Here is a 15,661-nt window from a genome sequence, read left to right on the forward strand (position 1 = left end):
CCATTAGCACATTGGCGTGCATGCTCTGACTGCAGGATGCCCCACAATCCATGGCCAAGCTGACCCATATTTTAGGAGACAGGGTATTTTGGATCACTATTATTTATTCTTCCATCCATTCACTTACTAATTTAATAAATTTGTACCTACCATATGGATGAAAATCTTCCAGGGTATTATGAGAGATAAAAAGAAATTAAATACAGTATCGTTGCTTCAAGGAACTCAAAACTCTGCTGGGGAATGATTTTGTTAGGATGTATTTGGCTGCAAGAAACAGAATTCCTAAGCAATAGCGGCTTAAGCCTTGTAGACCTTTATTTATCTGCAGTAACAAGAAGTCTGGAGGTTGGCCATTCCAGGACTGGTTCTGACCGAGGCTCAACGATATCGTCAAGAACATAGCTTCTCCCTAACGGCCTTTCAGCTTCTCTCCTCAGGCTTGTCACCTTGTAGTCACTACATGGCTGCTACAATTCCAAGCTCTACATCTTCACAGTTATGTTCCAAGATGGAAAACAGAAGGCTCCAGATTTTTTCTTAAAGGGAAAAAACATTCACCAGGTCCCCAACAGACTTCTCTGTCTTCTTAGCTGGAATTGAGTCACACATCCAACCCTAGGCTAATCCTGATGAAGGGAAGTGTGGTTCCCATGATTATTCATCTCTGGGTGCCTCTGTGGTAGCTGATCAAAGAAGGAAAGTGTTCACAGAGTGAAAAAGAAATTTACATACATATAAAATTCATATATAAATACATATACACACAGTCATGCGCCACATAACCATGTTTCGGTCAACTACAGACCGCAGATACAATGATGGTCCCATAAGATTAGTTCCATATAGCCTAGGTATGTAGTAGGCTGTCCCATCTAAGTTTGTGTAAGTACACTCTGTGATGTTTACACAATGACAAAATCTCCCAGTGACGCATTTCTCAGAACATATCCCCATGGTTAGGCGATGCATGACTGTTTATATATATATAACACATAATCAGTGTAAGCATTAAATAACAATACAGTCCTAGAATAAATAAAAATCAGACTTGTCAATAGGCCAGCATTTAGGTCCTGGCCTCCCACCTGTCCTTGTAACCATCTATGTGACTTTGATTAAGATGCAAGCCGGATGCCTCAGGGCCTTTTTCCCTCCTCTGTAAAAATAGCAGTGGAAAGGATGGAGGGCATCTATAGGCGGATTCTCCATCCTTTCCATTTACAAACAAACTTTGTTCTAGTTCGCAATCGTTGGGGTAAAAGTGTACTGCAGCAGATGACTAACCTTTCACTTGGGGGCCCTGGCAACACCTGTCCTTACCACTGAAGGCCCGGCCAGTCCCTCCAGCCCTGCAAGAGCAGGCTAACAAGATCAGGTTAATCTCATCCTCTGAATGATAGAGAGAGAGCACAGGCTTCAGAGTGAGCAGTAGCTCCTCTGGGCTTTCCACTCTGGCCTGGAGACATTTGGCCAATCACTGGGGTGACCTGGTTTCCTGGCCTCAAAGATGGCGGCAATCCTGTCTACCTCACAGGGCTGTTGAAAGGACTGAATGAGAGAAAACACATTAAGCACTTAGCACAGTGCCTGGCACATAGTAATCGCTTTAAAATTAAAATTATGATCTTGCTTCCCTAAACGGGTTGTAAGATTGAAGCAAGGACTATGTCTACTATCTTGTTTACATTTTTTCTTTACTGACGGCCCCCATCCCCACCCACCTAGCACGATGTATCAGATGTCCATTAAAAATGAATGAATGCGTCCTCACTCCCATTAGGGTGGCTACTATCAAAAAAGTAATAATAACAGAAAATAACAAGTGTTGGCAAGGATGTGGAGAAATTGGAACCCTTGTGTACTGTTAGCAGGAATGTAAAATGATACAGCACTATAGAAAACAGTATGGCAGTTCCTCAAAAAATTAAAGATAGAATTATGGTACGATCCAGCACTTCTGCTTCTGAGTATATACCAAAAAAAATTTAACGCATGGATTCAAACAGATATTTATATTTCTTTATTCATAGCAGCATTATTCGCAATAGCTAAGACGTGGAAGCAACCCAAGTGTCCATGGACAGATGAATGGATAAACAAAATGTGATACATACCTACATTGGAATATTATTTGACCTTAAAAAGAAATGAAATTCTGACACAAGCTACAACTTGAATGAACCTTGAGGATGTTACGCTAAGTGAAATAAGCCAGTCACGAAAAGACAGATACTGTATGATTCCACTTCTCTGAGGTACCTAAAGCAGTCAGATTCATGCAGACAGCAAGTAGAATGGTGGTTGCCAGGGGCTGGGGGAGGGGTGAATGAGAAGTTGCTGTTTAATGGGTGTAGATTTTCAATTTTGCAAGATGAAAAGAGTTCTGGAAATTGGTTGCACAACAATGTGAATATACGTAACATTACTGAACCAAACACTTAAAAATGGCTAAGATGGTAAATTTTTTATTCGTATTTTACCACAATTAAAATTTTTTTAAAAAGTGAATGAATGTACTAATACGTCTTGAACATGAATGAACCTTGGAAACAATAGACTAACTGAAAGAAGTCAATAACAAAAGACCAGATATTATATGATTCTGTTTGTATGAAATGGTCCAAAAGAGGCAAATTCATAGAGACAGAAAGTAGACTAGTGGCTTCCATGGGTTGGGAGAGGAGGGGGAATGGTATATGACTGCTAATAGGTACAAGGTTTATTTTGGGGTGGGGTGAAAATGTTCTAAAATTAGAGAGTAGTGATACTAACTCTGTGAACACACTAAAAACTACTGAATTGTACTTTAAAAGGTTGACTTTTATGGTATGTGAATTATATCTCAATAAGCTCTTATAAAAAAATGAATGAATGAATGAGGTTCTAATTATATCCAGATCATTGGGATCATTTTAATTCAGTGTCAATTCTAGCAGAAGGGAAATTCATCATGAATAATTCGGGTCAGAAATATAAGGTTCTACTAGGTACTCTTGGCAACCTCAGTCTGCAAATCCCAGCAATTGAAAATTTGTCAGCTAAAGCCTTAGGCTCCAGCAATTGACAATAGGACCCTCTTGTCCCTGGAGCCACTGGCTTGTCTAACCATGGAGTCTCTTCAGGGCACTAGGACTAGAGGAAAAGTACGTCTATTCCCCCAGAAACATACTACTGGGAATTCAGTATGCTACTTGCCATTATAATGATGTAATTGCATGCTACTCACTGATAATGTGCAAAAACAATTACTAGAGAGTATAAACAAACAGCTGGGGAGCAACCTCCTTGCAAAATGCTAAAGGCAAACTTCGAAAGATTGTTTTTTTTTTAATAAGTTTTGCAAACCTGAAGCAGTGATCCCAAATGTGCAGCAGAGCATACGTGGCAGCTCGGAAGCGGCAGTGACACATTCTGTAAAACAGAACATTGTCAGAACCGTTCACGGGAGAAAACCCGAAGGCAATGATGAGCCAGAAAGTGGAATCAGGATTCACTGGCAAGCCTTTATTCCCATCAATGATCCAAACTTTTCATGCTTAAAAACACCTTCTGTCTCTCTAATGCATTTTCGTACAGCTAGTAAATTTCAAGTTGATTCTCCCAAAAATATTTTCTTCACTCACCCAACGGGGGACTGTAAGACTTGTTCAAGGAGCTCTGCGTAGTCGAGGCCTGTGTGCCTGTGGCCTGGTGAGCTAACGTGAGGAGTTCTATCTGACCTTCAAGAACACCAACCCTCACTGCACCAGGACCCGGTGCTGAGTTTCTAACAACCTGAATGGGCTTCTAGAACTGGGTCTTTGAAAAACAACAAAATGAATTAAGTATTTAAAAATTAAAAAACCATCCCTATGGCTGGAATATGAATATATGTAAATAATCAATGTAGGCCCAGAAATAATCATTATTATAAATATAACAGGCATAGTTCCATTAATCGCCAATCCCTCTTTTCTGAGAGATTGATAAATTCTTCAAGCCAAAGGCAGTCTCAAGCCCAACCAGGTTTGTCATCTGAACCCTGAGTCCCTTTCTCCAGCCTCCTGTGGGTTCTAGCTGAGCAGCAACAGGCTCTGAGCATTTTCTTATTTCTTATCCATGGAACATGGGTTGGCTTTAATCTCTGTGGCTGTTTCTTTCTTTTACAAAAATTTTTTAACTGAGATATAATTTACGTAGCATAAAATTCAACACTCTTAAAAGGTGCAATTCAGTGGTTTTTACTACACTCACAAGATTGTGCGGCCACCACCACTATCCAATTTCAGAACATTTTCATCACCCCAAAAAAGAAACCCCCTACAATCCCCATTTCCTCCTGCCCTTAGCTCCCGGACATCACTAATCTACTTTGTTTCTATAGATTTTCTTATTCTGAACATTTCATATAAATGGAATCATACAATAAGTGGTCTTCTGTGACTGGCTTCTTTCACTTCCATAATGTTTTCGAGATTCATCCGTGATGTTGCATGTATCAATATTTCTCTCCTTTTTGTGGCTGAATAATATTCCACTGTACAAATATATCGTATTTTGTTTGTCCATTCATCACTTGATGGACCTTTGGGTTGTTTCTACTTTTTGGCTATTATGACTAGTGCTGTTGTGAATTGTGTACAGGCTTTGGTGTAGACATGTGTCTTCCTTTCTCTTGGGTATATACCTAAGAGTGGACTGGAAGGGTCCTATGCTGACGCTATGTTTACCTTTTCTGAGGAACTCCTAGACTGGTTCCCGCGGCAGCTGCCCCATTTTTCACCTGTGGTAGCTCCTCACCGTGGTGGTGGAAGAGCCTTTTCTTGGCCTCTGCATTTTGTGCTCCTGATTATCCCACCTGATCCTCAGGTCCCTATTGCAACACACTTACAGGTGTGTTCTTGTTTCTGCCCCCAACTTGCCCTCTCGCCTAGGTAACCCGCTGCAGAAGAAAGAGAATGAAAATGCAGCAAGGGCCAGCAGCGGGCCGAGCTCTGTCCTCTATGCTTTATGTGTTTGGTTCTTTTGTTACTCACAAGAAGACAGTAAGGTGTCCCCAGCTAATCCACCGGAAACTGAAAGCCTGTGCTGGGTTTATTACTCTAAATTGCTTCCCAGGCCTCCAAGGCAGTGGTTCTTGAACTATGTGCCACAGAATGTGACGGTGCTTTAGGGGTTTAGCAAAAAACAGCATTTTCTGCCAAACAAGGAATATTTAAAATTCCTAAAAAATCCACTCCTCCTTTTTATCTGTTTCCTGTTTTGGAGCTCTAACAAGACCTTGTCAGTCTGATTCACCACTGCTTGCCCAGAGCTTAGAACAATTCATGGCATATAGCAGTTGTTCAATAAGTATTTATCTAGTGGATTAATTTTTCTGCTAAAAACTTAGCAAATCACGTGCTAAGGCATTGGTTCCCAAACCTGTATGTCAAAAATTTCCCAAAGAGTAGTTTTTGAAATATAGCCCACTGGGCCCTGCTGAATCAGCCTGTCTAGGGTGAGCATTGGGGTCTTTGTTATTAAATTTCTCCAGGTGACGGGGCTTTCTGTAGACCCTAGTTTGGGTTCCACTGCTCTGAAAAGTGCTGTCTTTGTTTGTCTGGCCACAGGGCCAGTGACTTCCACAGTCAGCCTCCCAGGCCTAGGGTGTCTCACTCTGGGCCAGAGCCACAGGTCAGCAGCCACATGGTCAGGGGCCTCTTTCTGGATTGACTGGCATTACAGTCCACTGACCACTGCTGGCTTCACTCAGGCATTAGAGCTTTCAGTGTGACACGATTCTCCACATCTGGAGAGCATCACCGGGCAGCCCTCCCCTGCACCTCTGCTTTAGACCTGCCGTCTTATTATTAACCAACAGAGGTTGAAACCACGCTAGTTTGAACATCAGAAGTTCTCCATGGCTGCAGAGAAGAATCTCACCACTTTTTAAATTCTACAACTCCCCAAGGACTTGAGGGATAAACACAGACCACGCAAGCAAGTATGGGGTTCCCCTTCTCCATCCACCTATCAGAAAGGGGCAGGAGTTCCCACAGGCTCAGTTCTTCTTTCAAGTTCTTCTGTCAAGGCTAGTGTAGGAAGTTGGAACATCTTTCCCCACAGATGGTGGACCTAAAGAGAAAAGTGAATTCCTGACTCACCTTTATCTGCTTCTTCAAGTTTCACTTCCCCTTTTCTCCCAGGAAGAAGAAGGACTTTACCATATTAGCAAACTTAAAGATTCTCTAGAGATGTTCGGTTCTTTATCTACAGTCAGAGGAGGCCCATGGGGTGAGGGAGACCAGGGCATGGCAGTGGAGTTGCCCTTGAGGCAGAGTGGGAGTAGCAGGTCAGAGACAGGAGGGAAGGACAAGCGGGGAGGCGGAGCGAGTCCGGATGAGCCCTAGGTAGAGTCCAGTCAACAAAGCACAGTCTCCATGAGGGTGTAGCAATCTCCAACTCGGTGCAAGCAAACTGCCAGCAGCGAGGACTTGAGAAATCTCGAGATGGCCTCACAGGCCTCACAAGACATCAACATAGAGTCTCCAGCACTTCGCCACTCAAAATGTGGTCCTCCAGCCAGCAGCAGCCGCAGCAGCATCTGAACATTTGTTAGAGATGCAGAGTCTCAGGTCCCCCACCCAACCTAACAAGACCCCCCCATGTGATTTGTACACACATTAAAGTACTCAGAACCAGCTTGGGAACAAGCACAACTCAATATGAAAACTGGGTAGATGATTCAGCAGAGACTAAGACTAGGAAATTCTCAAGGTTTAGTGCACATAAGAATTACCTGGAGGGGCCAACCCCATGGCTGAGTGGTTGAGTTCACACGCTCTGGCTCAGTGGCCCAGGGTTCCCCGGTTTGGATCTTGGGCATGGACCTACACACTGCTTGTCAAGCCGTGCTGTGGCAGCATCCCACATAGAAGAACTAGAATGACCTACAACTAGGATATACAACTATGCACTGGGGCTTTGGGGAGAAAAAAGGGGAAAAAAAGAGGAAGATTGGCAACAGATGTTAGCTCAGGGCCAATCTTCCTCAAAAAAAAAAAAAAAGAATTACCTGGAGAGATTCTGATTCAGCAGACTTTGGGTGGGGCACAGAAGTCAATATTTTTAGCTCACACATGGGTGATTCTGATTCCAGATGTTCATCTGCTTTAGTTCTGGGCAGATGACACGAGGTTCCCACCTGTGTGTGTGTGCAGAATAATATTTTGAAGGCTTAACTATTTTCTCCCACGTATTTTTCTCTTTTGCCCATTTCCAAGCACGTGGTCTATTTCATGCCCATTGCAATTTGGAAGGGATATGAGGATGGAAAGCTAGAGAGAGGACAGACAGACGGACGGACAGACAGACTTCTTCCCAACTGTGGCTTCCAAAAGCCTAAAGCCCATGGTGGGACTGAGAGGAGCTGGAGAGAGCCAAAAGTTTGAAAGGGAGATTGGAGGAAAGGGGACTTTCTCCACACCAGAAAAAAGTTGCTTCACACCAGGTGAAAGAAAGGACAGGGAAAAGGACAGATGTCACTGAGGCCCAGAGGTCGGGTTTTGTGCCCTGAGTGCTGTAGAGAGGGAGAACCTGCCTCAGAGGGATTCCTATGCCCTCGAGACCGAGCATGGACTAGCAATGGAAAGGGCCCTGGGACTTGAAGGAACCAAGAGACAGGAACGAGGGGCATCGAGGCACAACCTGCATGATTTGGTACGTGGAAGGGACAGTCTTGGCTGACACCTACATGGAGAGATGACTTGAGGATCAAATGGGCATTCGCTGCCCCCATCACCACACCTTGGTGTTCACAAGCCCTGCAGATGCAGATTTAAACTCAAGTCCATGGTGGGAGCCAGGAGAAGAGGCAGGGTATCGAGTGTGGAGCCCCAGTGGATTAGGCACTTGGAATTCAGTTGTTATAGAAAATAAAGCCAGAATGTGGAGTGAAAACTGCACAAGCTACACGGGAAGGCTGGTGGGACTATAACTCAGGAAGAGCCTCCAGACGGCCCTCCTCTGGGGGCCCTCCCCTGGCGTCTCTCGGCCACAGCCCCTCTTGCCACTACCTCCAACTTTTCTCCTTAGAATCCCCAGCCTTTCCCCCCAAACCTCTTATTTTTTCTATTCTTTCTTTCCATATTTTCTTTATTCTCCTCAAAATTGCCTTTAATAGCCCAACAGGAGAAACCTCCACGACCCTTTAAAACGAGAGAGCCTGAGCAACAGCGAAGAAACTGTGATTCTCCTTTGACCCACTTTCTGCCAGAGCAGGGAGGATTCAGCTTTCAAAATACATTGCTTCACCTTCCCTCCCTGGAGGGGAGAGTGTGCTGCGGGAATTCCTTCCCAGGTGAAGCTGGCCCTAGGCCTCGGATGACCCGCGGCGCTCCTGAAACTGCAGAGAAAGGGGACAAGGTTCCCGTGTTAAAATGAGATGCACTTTCGAATCTACTACTAAAGTGTTCTTACCAATGTCGTTTTTAACTTGAAGTTGAGGTGAAACAAGTGTTTGCTTTTGGGAGAAATGCCAACTGATATCAACTAAGACAGTGACCCCATTTTCATCCCCTCACCTTCCCCAGTGATGAAGTTCAGCTTTCCCAAAGGGCTCTTTGCGATCTGAAATGCCTACCCCAGAAAGACGAATTCATGCTAAAAGCCTTTGCCCTGTAATTGGTTATGGGAATGGAGCCTTTAAACGAATTCCAGCGGTAACAGTGGGCTGCTAGGGACAAGAACACCCAAAACCTCCTCCTTCCTAAAGCGGGACCAGGATGGAGGTAGAGATGTGCTGAGGGAAAGAGAAAATCCCACACACGGTCTCCAGTCTCTGTTGTTTCTGTGCAGGAGCTTTTCCTACTCAGTCCACAAAACAATGGGGTCTGGCCTTGTGCCAGCCTCACATCTCCACACCTGCCATGAGCATCTACATGGCAGCCAGCTCCAGGGCTCCCTGGGGAGAGCAGTGGGCAGCTCCTCCCTCCTCCAAACCCAGCGAGGCTTTTGTTCACTCTTCTCCAGGCTCAGAGAAGTGGAACGAGCTGTCTGAAAGAGGGTACAGACAGCTGACATAAGTGACTCAAATTACAACCACCGCCTGTGCCTGCCCCTCACTTCCTCTTCCCTTTCATCATCTCTGAGAAGTACCTGGGGGTGCCTCCTGCATTTACAAGCCTCCTACTTTGGCTGTGGCGTCTTATGTTATAGTATGACCTCACCACACTACAATGGGACAGCCATCTGTAAGGGTGTCCGTCAGTTGAAGGGTGGCCAACTTCAGTCACGTGGGCAAACAAGGAGAGAGAGAAGGTACAGAGGGAAGAAACTGTGAAATGGGAAACTGAGAGGCTCAGTCAGTCCTGGCTCCTGCTTGTTCATTTCCTGTTTCCATACCTCCCGAAGCTTGACAGCCCTTGGGTTCCATAAGGCATCACTGTGTATCAACCCAACATCTTATGTCTCCATCAGAGCTACATTCTCTCTTCACTTAGATCGGCTGTCTCTCTTGTGATGATCCAGGATCACCTTGACAGCAGGGAACTTTTTTTATTCATATTTGCAGCTCAAGCCCTTGATGGAGAAGTCTGGCACAGAGAAAGTGATTCAAATGTTGGTTGAATGAATAAAAGGACAATTTGATTATCACACATTATCCTCAAAGAGCTTGTGTTTTATGACCAAAATCGTTAGACATCATGTTTGGTGCTTTGCACACATACACACACACACAAATATTAAACATCTTTTCTTCCATCCATGGGTTGACAGTTAAATAAAGTATTCTTTTGAAAATATACATAATTATCTTCATATCACATGTGCTTTTTACAGTGATCTTCAGTGGTACTTATGCCTGTAGAATCTTCTGCAAGACCTTCAAGAGTGAGCTGTTCCCTCCCTAGCAGTCATTTTCCCTCTTGGCAGCAGCACCCACATCCTGCTGTAGAGGTTAAAAATGCCAGACCAGGGGGCCGGTCCTGTGGCCAAGTGGTTAAGTTCACTCACTCCGCTCTGGCTGCCCAGGGTTCATGAGTTAGGATCCCGGGCCCAGACCTCCACACCACTCATCAACCCATGCTGAGGTGGTGTCCCACATAGAACTAGAATGACCTACAACCAGGATATACAACTATGTACTGGGGCTTTGGGGAGAAAAAAGAAAATGCCAGATCAGCAAATTATCAGCCTCGTTTGCAGCTAGAGTACAGGCTGTGGCTTATGCTGAGAACCTCTGGGAAAGCAGGTTCTCTTTGATAACTGAAGAAACAGGCTGGGAACACCCCTCCTTTCTTGCTGTAGCCAAGGCCTCATGAGGATGTCATGCTTGGAGCCCCAAAGTGATTTTAAAACCGTGAAGGGAGATGTCACCAAAACATTGAGAATGGCAGATCAGGAACATGGAAAGAGCCTGGGTGCTTAACAGCTGTGGTTGGCTGAATAATGACCTCAAAGACATCTGTGTTCTTTCCAATCCCTGGAACCTGCAAATCTTACCTTATATAACAAAAGGGACTTTGCAGATGTGATTAGGGATTTTGAGATGAAGAGATTATCCTGAATTATCTGAGTGGGTTCTAAATGTAATCACAAGTGTCCTTGTAAGAGGCGGGCAGAGGGAGGTTTAACTACAGAAATAGGAGATGTGGGGGCCAGCCTGGTGGCATAGTGGTTAAGTTCACATGCTCCACTTCGGTGGCCCAGGTTTGGCAGGTTCAGATTCTGGGTGCAGACCTAGCACTGCTCCTCAAGCCATGCTGTGGTGGCATCCCACATAAAATAGGGGAAGACTGGCACAGATGTTAGCTCAGTGACAATCTTCCTCAAGCAAAAAGAGGAAGATTGGCAACAGATGTTAGCTCAGGGCCAATCTTCCTCACCAAAAAAAAAGAAAGTAATAGGAGACGTGATGATGGAAGCAAGAGGTTGGAGTGATCAAGGAAGGGGTCTTAAGCCAAAGAACACAGAAGGTTCCAGAAGCCAAAGAAGGCAGGGAAATAGATTCTTCCCCAGAGCTTCCAGAAAAAAATATCCGTGCCAACTGACTTTAGTCCAGTGAAAATGATTTTGGATCCCTGGCCTCCAGAACAGAAAGAGAATTAAATTGGGTTAAGTCATCAAGGTTGTGGTCATTTATCATAGCAGCAATTTGTCAACAACAACCTAACAGTGAACCACCCCTGGGAACTCCGTATCTCTGGATTCCTTGTGAAGTGTCATCGTTTTTTGAACTCCTATGTTTTTAAGTCACTTTCAGTGAGGCTGTTTTCACTTGTAGCCCAAAGCATCCTAAATATTTTTAGCATGACCAGGGGCTGTTTTGGAGGGGGGTATTAGGATATTGACTTAGCTGCTAACACGGAAAGAACAAAAAATTTAAAAAATAGAGGGCTGGTCAGGCAGCTCAGGTCCAAGTGCTGCGCCCAGAACCAGGGTGCATCTAGCTAGCATACTGCGTACCTCTCACTATATTTTTTCAGTAGTGATAAAACAAGTAGCAATATTTTTGAATTATCACAAAAGTATATCTCATTGTTTCACCATTCCTCTGATGTTGATGTGCCCTCATCCTCACAGCCCAAAGTGGTTTGTCATCACTGCAACTGAACATCAGCCGAAGGGCAGAGAAGAAGGCCCGAGGAGAGAGGGCCCAATCCAGAAAGCTGCCCTTCCACTTATGGTGCAATGGTCAGCGCTGGTCACAAGACCATGTCTACGTGTCCGGGCAGCTGGAAGTCTTTATTCCAATGTACCCAATCACAAACTCGGAAAAAGAAGGAGACAGCAGTTATTGAGGGACAACAAATGGTCTATTTGAGGAGCTCTATTGGCAGATTACATGAGCATTCAGGTTAAAATCAAAGAGGCTTCAGCATCTCAGTACAATGACCTAATAATCAATCCTACTGATGAAGCTTAACTCAGTCCAGACCCCTCCCAGTCTACCGCTGTGGTTTACGATTTTTTTTTGGCAGCAGCAGAACATGCAATATATAAGAAAGATTCAGTGGTGATGCCCTTCCCCCCGTCCCTTCACCTCACCGCCTAGGGCACTTCTTTGAAATATTAGTGTTCGGGGAACACGCTTTGAAACAGTGGATTGCTCTAAGAGGAAGCAAAACCATACAGCTAGACTGCAAAGCCATACTGCCAGACACAGTAATTCTCGGGGATTCCCGAGGGTGCTGAGCTTATTTCTCCTGTGAGAAACCCTCCAGGCCTTGGTAAAGAAGCTGGACCAGTCCTGTTGCTGCACTCAATGTTTGCTATATTGTAGAGTCACTCACTGCAGGGGAAACCGAGGCTTGAGCACTCCGTTCACAAGTAAGAAGCCATTTTCAATCACACTCGGTAGCTCACGGTGCTATCTGGGGCCAGAGTGAATGCTGGTTGCCATGGCGCTGCTTTAAATTATGTCTGTGCTGCCACGCTATCACATGCTGCTCCCATACGCTGGGGCCACATCTATGCCTTCCTACTGTTTGCTGACTGATGCTTGAGCTCTGCACCAGGCAGAGAGAGATATCGTCAAGAAAGCAAATCTATGCGGTTGCCACACCTTCCACCTAGCTAATATATAAGGTACCAGCGATTAGAAATATTTAAACCAGGAAACAAGAGATGCGGGTTCTGCTCGAATTTCTCCACTGCGTGGCTTTGGGCAAATTCTTTAATCTCTGTGTGTGTTGTATTCCTCACCTGTACGATGGCAGAGATGCCATAGAACATCTCCCAGGTCTCCTGCTGATGTAAGCATCTCTGATTCCTGCGTGCTGCTTTGAAGCTGCAGAGATGAGCAGATTTCTGCAGAGGATGAATATCAAAGCGTGAGTGAGGCAGTTCCTGGAAGCTGCTGCACAGTCCTCTCCGCGCTGACTGTTTCTGAAACCCCGCTCCCGCACCTCTGGGCTGCTGGAGATTTGTTTTGAGTCAATTCCCTGGCAAGATGCCACTTGCCAAAAGGTCCCTTCTGAGGTACTAAGGGGACTGTTTTCAGCTTGGGTTGAGTCATTATTTGCCTTGGAAATGATTTCATCTTCAGACAGTCCCTGGTGCCATGCTCAGGACTTTGGTCCCAAAGATTGCTGTCCCTCAAATAAAGTAAATTCTAAAACTAGAGAAAGATACATAGATGAGGCTGACCTCTGGACCCGTTTTCACAGCGTAGCATCTCATGGGACCAAGAGTGCTGTGAGGAACAGCTCTGACACTTGTGTGACCCGTGTGCATCTGGTTTCACTCGCCGGAATACAAATGAGGTCATCTTTACATTTCTGCTTACGTTGTCCTGACCCCTGGCCCTCACCTGCTGATTGTAGCAACTGGGCTCCCACTTTCAAAGTTTCCACCCCACCCCACTTCAGTTATTTCTGGGAATCTCCAGAGGGTTGCTCATGTATATCCACAAAACAAAAATAGCGCCTGAGAAACACCAGTCACAACCAGAATAGGGTGTCTTGGTATAAACCAGGGCTACACACATCGTAGGAAAAAAAGTCTAGAGCCTCAATAACAACCATCATCTTAGTAACAAGGATTGAGTGAGTACCTCAGTTTGCCTGACGGTGGGTGAGAGAAAACTCTAGGCAGACCTCACAGAGGAGATGAAACACTGGCTAACTCTTGAACAACTGATGCTAGATCCAATGATGGTGGCTTTCGGGGAAGATATGATGAAACAGATGCCTAGTGCCTGCTCCCCAACTAACTGAGCCCTCCCCCTTTCAATGGGAACATTTGCTCATTCATTCTGGTTTTTTTTTTTAATTGTCCAGAACTTAGAATTAAAACAGAAAGATAATTGCATGGCCTTTCAATGTCGTGCCGGAGCATTACCTAGCAGGCCCTCCCAAGCATTATTCCTCTGAAGAATGTACCTTTGTTTCACTTATTAATTATTATCATTAAGGTCCAAGTTCTGTGAAGTTACCTATTAGTTTGTAGGTTTTTGTCTGTTAGAGATGCAAATGATTTCCATTCAGTAGAAAAGACAACCCCAAAGATTACACTTTATTGCCCTGTAGGACATTAACCATATTTACCTCTAACCAAGCTGACTTTTCTCAGCATGCGTCCTGCTTCTATATAAACTTCTGTTCTGAGAATTCTCCTCGGATCAGCTTTATGGTCTTGCTGGTTCCTTCATCAAATGAGATAAAGAAATATTTGACACATATTCACCATATGTTTGACGAAAGTCATGTTTTTAACTCTTGGAAAATTCTCTTTTGGCATTCGTTTAACAAACATTTGTTGCACAACTATTATAGACAAGGCACCGTGCTAGGGGCAGGGAATATAACAGGGAAGATAGACAAGGTCTCTGCCCTCATGGAGCAAACATTCTGGAGGGGACAAAACCGATAAACAAATCAATACCTTGTAGATGGTGATGAGGGCAACGAAGAAAAATACCTAAGATGCTGTGACAGAGATTAATGGGAGAGGCGGTCAAGGAAGGCCTCTCCTTCCTTGAAGGACATTAAACTGAAGGTGACATTAAGCTGTGACTTGAAAGAGAGAAGCCAGCGCTGCAAAGAAGCAGAGGACAAGAATTCCAAGACAAAGGAAATGACGAACACAAGGGCCCTGCAGTAGGGCTGAGGGAACCAGACGGCGGCCAGAGTGGCTGGAGTGGAATTGATCAAAGGGGAAAACGGCAAGAGACAAGGTCAAAGAAGGTGCGTGGAACTTAAAACTTAATGTCAGGATTTGTCGTTTCCTAAGAGCTAAGGAGGGAAGAAAGGAAGTGTCCACCAGCCAGAAACTGGGTGACCCCTACACCTTAGTTGTTTTAGTATGTCAAATTAGGGACTTTCTTTTAACCTTCTTTTGTCAACATCTTAGATACCATGGTACATTTCTCAAAATTAAGAAATTAACTCTCACTCAAAACATTTTTTTTCAGATTTTAATATCTTGAAAAGATGAATGACTAAAGAAAAAAAGGAAAATGCACTTGGGATTTTAGCATATGTAGAAGTAATATGTATGTCAACAAAATCACAAAGGACATAAAGGAGGAAATGAAAAAAGGAAACTAACATTGGGACAGTGCTATTAACTAAACTACAGTTTATTCAAATTTCCCCAGTTTTACTACCAAATTATTTTTTCTGTTCCAGGATCTCATATTGCATCATTTGTCATGTCTCCTTAGTCTCCTCCAGTCTGTGACCGGTCCTCAGTTTTGAAATAAGTTTTCCTTGTTGCTCTTGACCTTGACACTCTTGAAGACTGCCAGGTGTTTTGCAGAATGTTTCTCAATCTGAGTGTGTCAGAATTAGACTGAGGTCATAGATTTGGGGGAAGAAAACAACAGAGATGATGTGACCGGTTTTCTTTTAACATAGATGCAACTTAAAAACCTGGCTGAAACTTGTGACACTCAGGGGAGGAGGGAGTCTGTGACATTCAGGCAAAGAAGAGCGAAGTTCTTGAAACTGAGGTGAGAGAGAAGGATGTCACATGACTCCGCAGAGGAGGGGAAACATGATTACGAGTTAGTAAATTCAAAAGACTGGCTTCAGTGAAAGATGACGACAGCATTACCTAGCAAATGGAACACCATGTCCAGTAAAATCTTAAAGAGCTGGGACTTTTCTGAGATTTCAACTTTTCCTCTAACTGGCCGTTGAGGTAACGTGAAACTCCATTATGGGGTTGATTTTTTTTTTTATCAATAGGCAAG

At 44.3% G+C, this 15,661-nt stretch overlaps 1 long non-coding RNA gene across 1 annotated transcript; it reads right to left on the reverse strand.

The window, feature by feature from the left end:
• Positions 1 to 295: 295 nt before the first annotated feature.
• LOC139077967 (uncharacterized) lies at positions 296 to 13,008 on the reverse strand. Its single transcript, XR_011530641.1, has 2 exons — positions 12,670 to 13,008; positions 296 to 686 (listed from the first exon to the last, which is right to left on the reverse strand). It is a non-coding gene; the product is annotated as an uncharacterized lncRNA (long non-coding RNA).
• Between the last annotated feature and the right edge of the window lie 2,653 nt (positions 13,009 to 15,661).

This window comes from Equus przewalskii, chromosome 20 (genome assembly GCF_037783145.1).
Source record: "Equus przewalskii isolate Varuska chromosome 20, EquPr2, whole genome shotgun sequence".
NCBI lineage: Eukaryota > Metazoa > Chordata > Mammalia > Perissodactyla > Equidae > Equus > Equus przewalskii.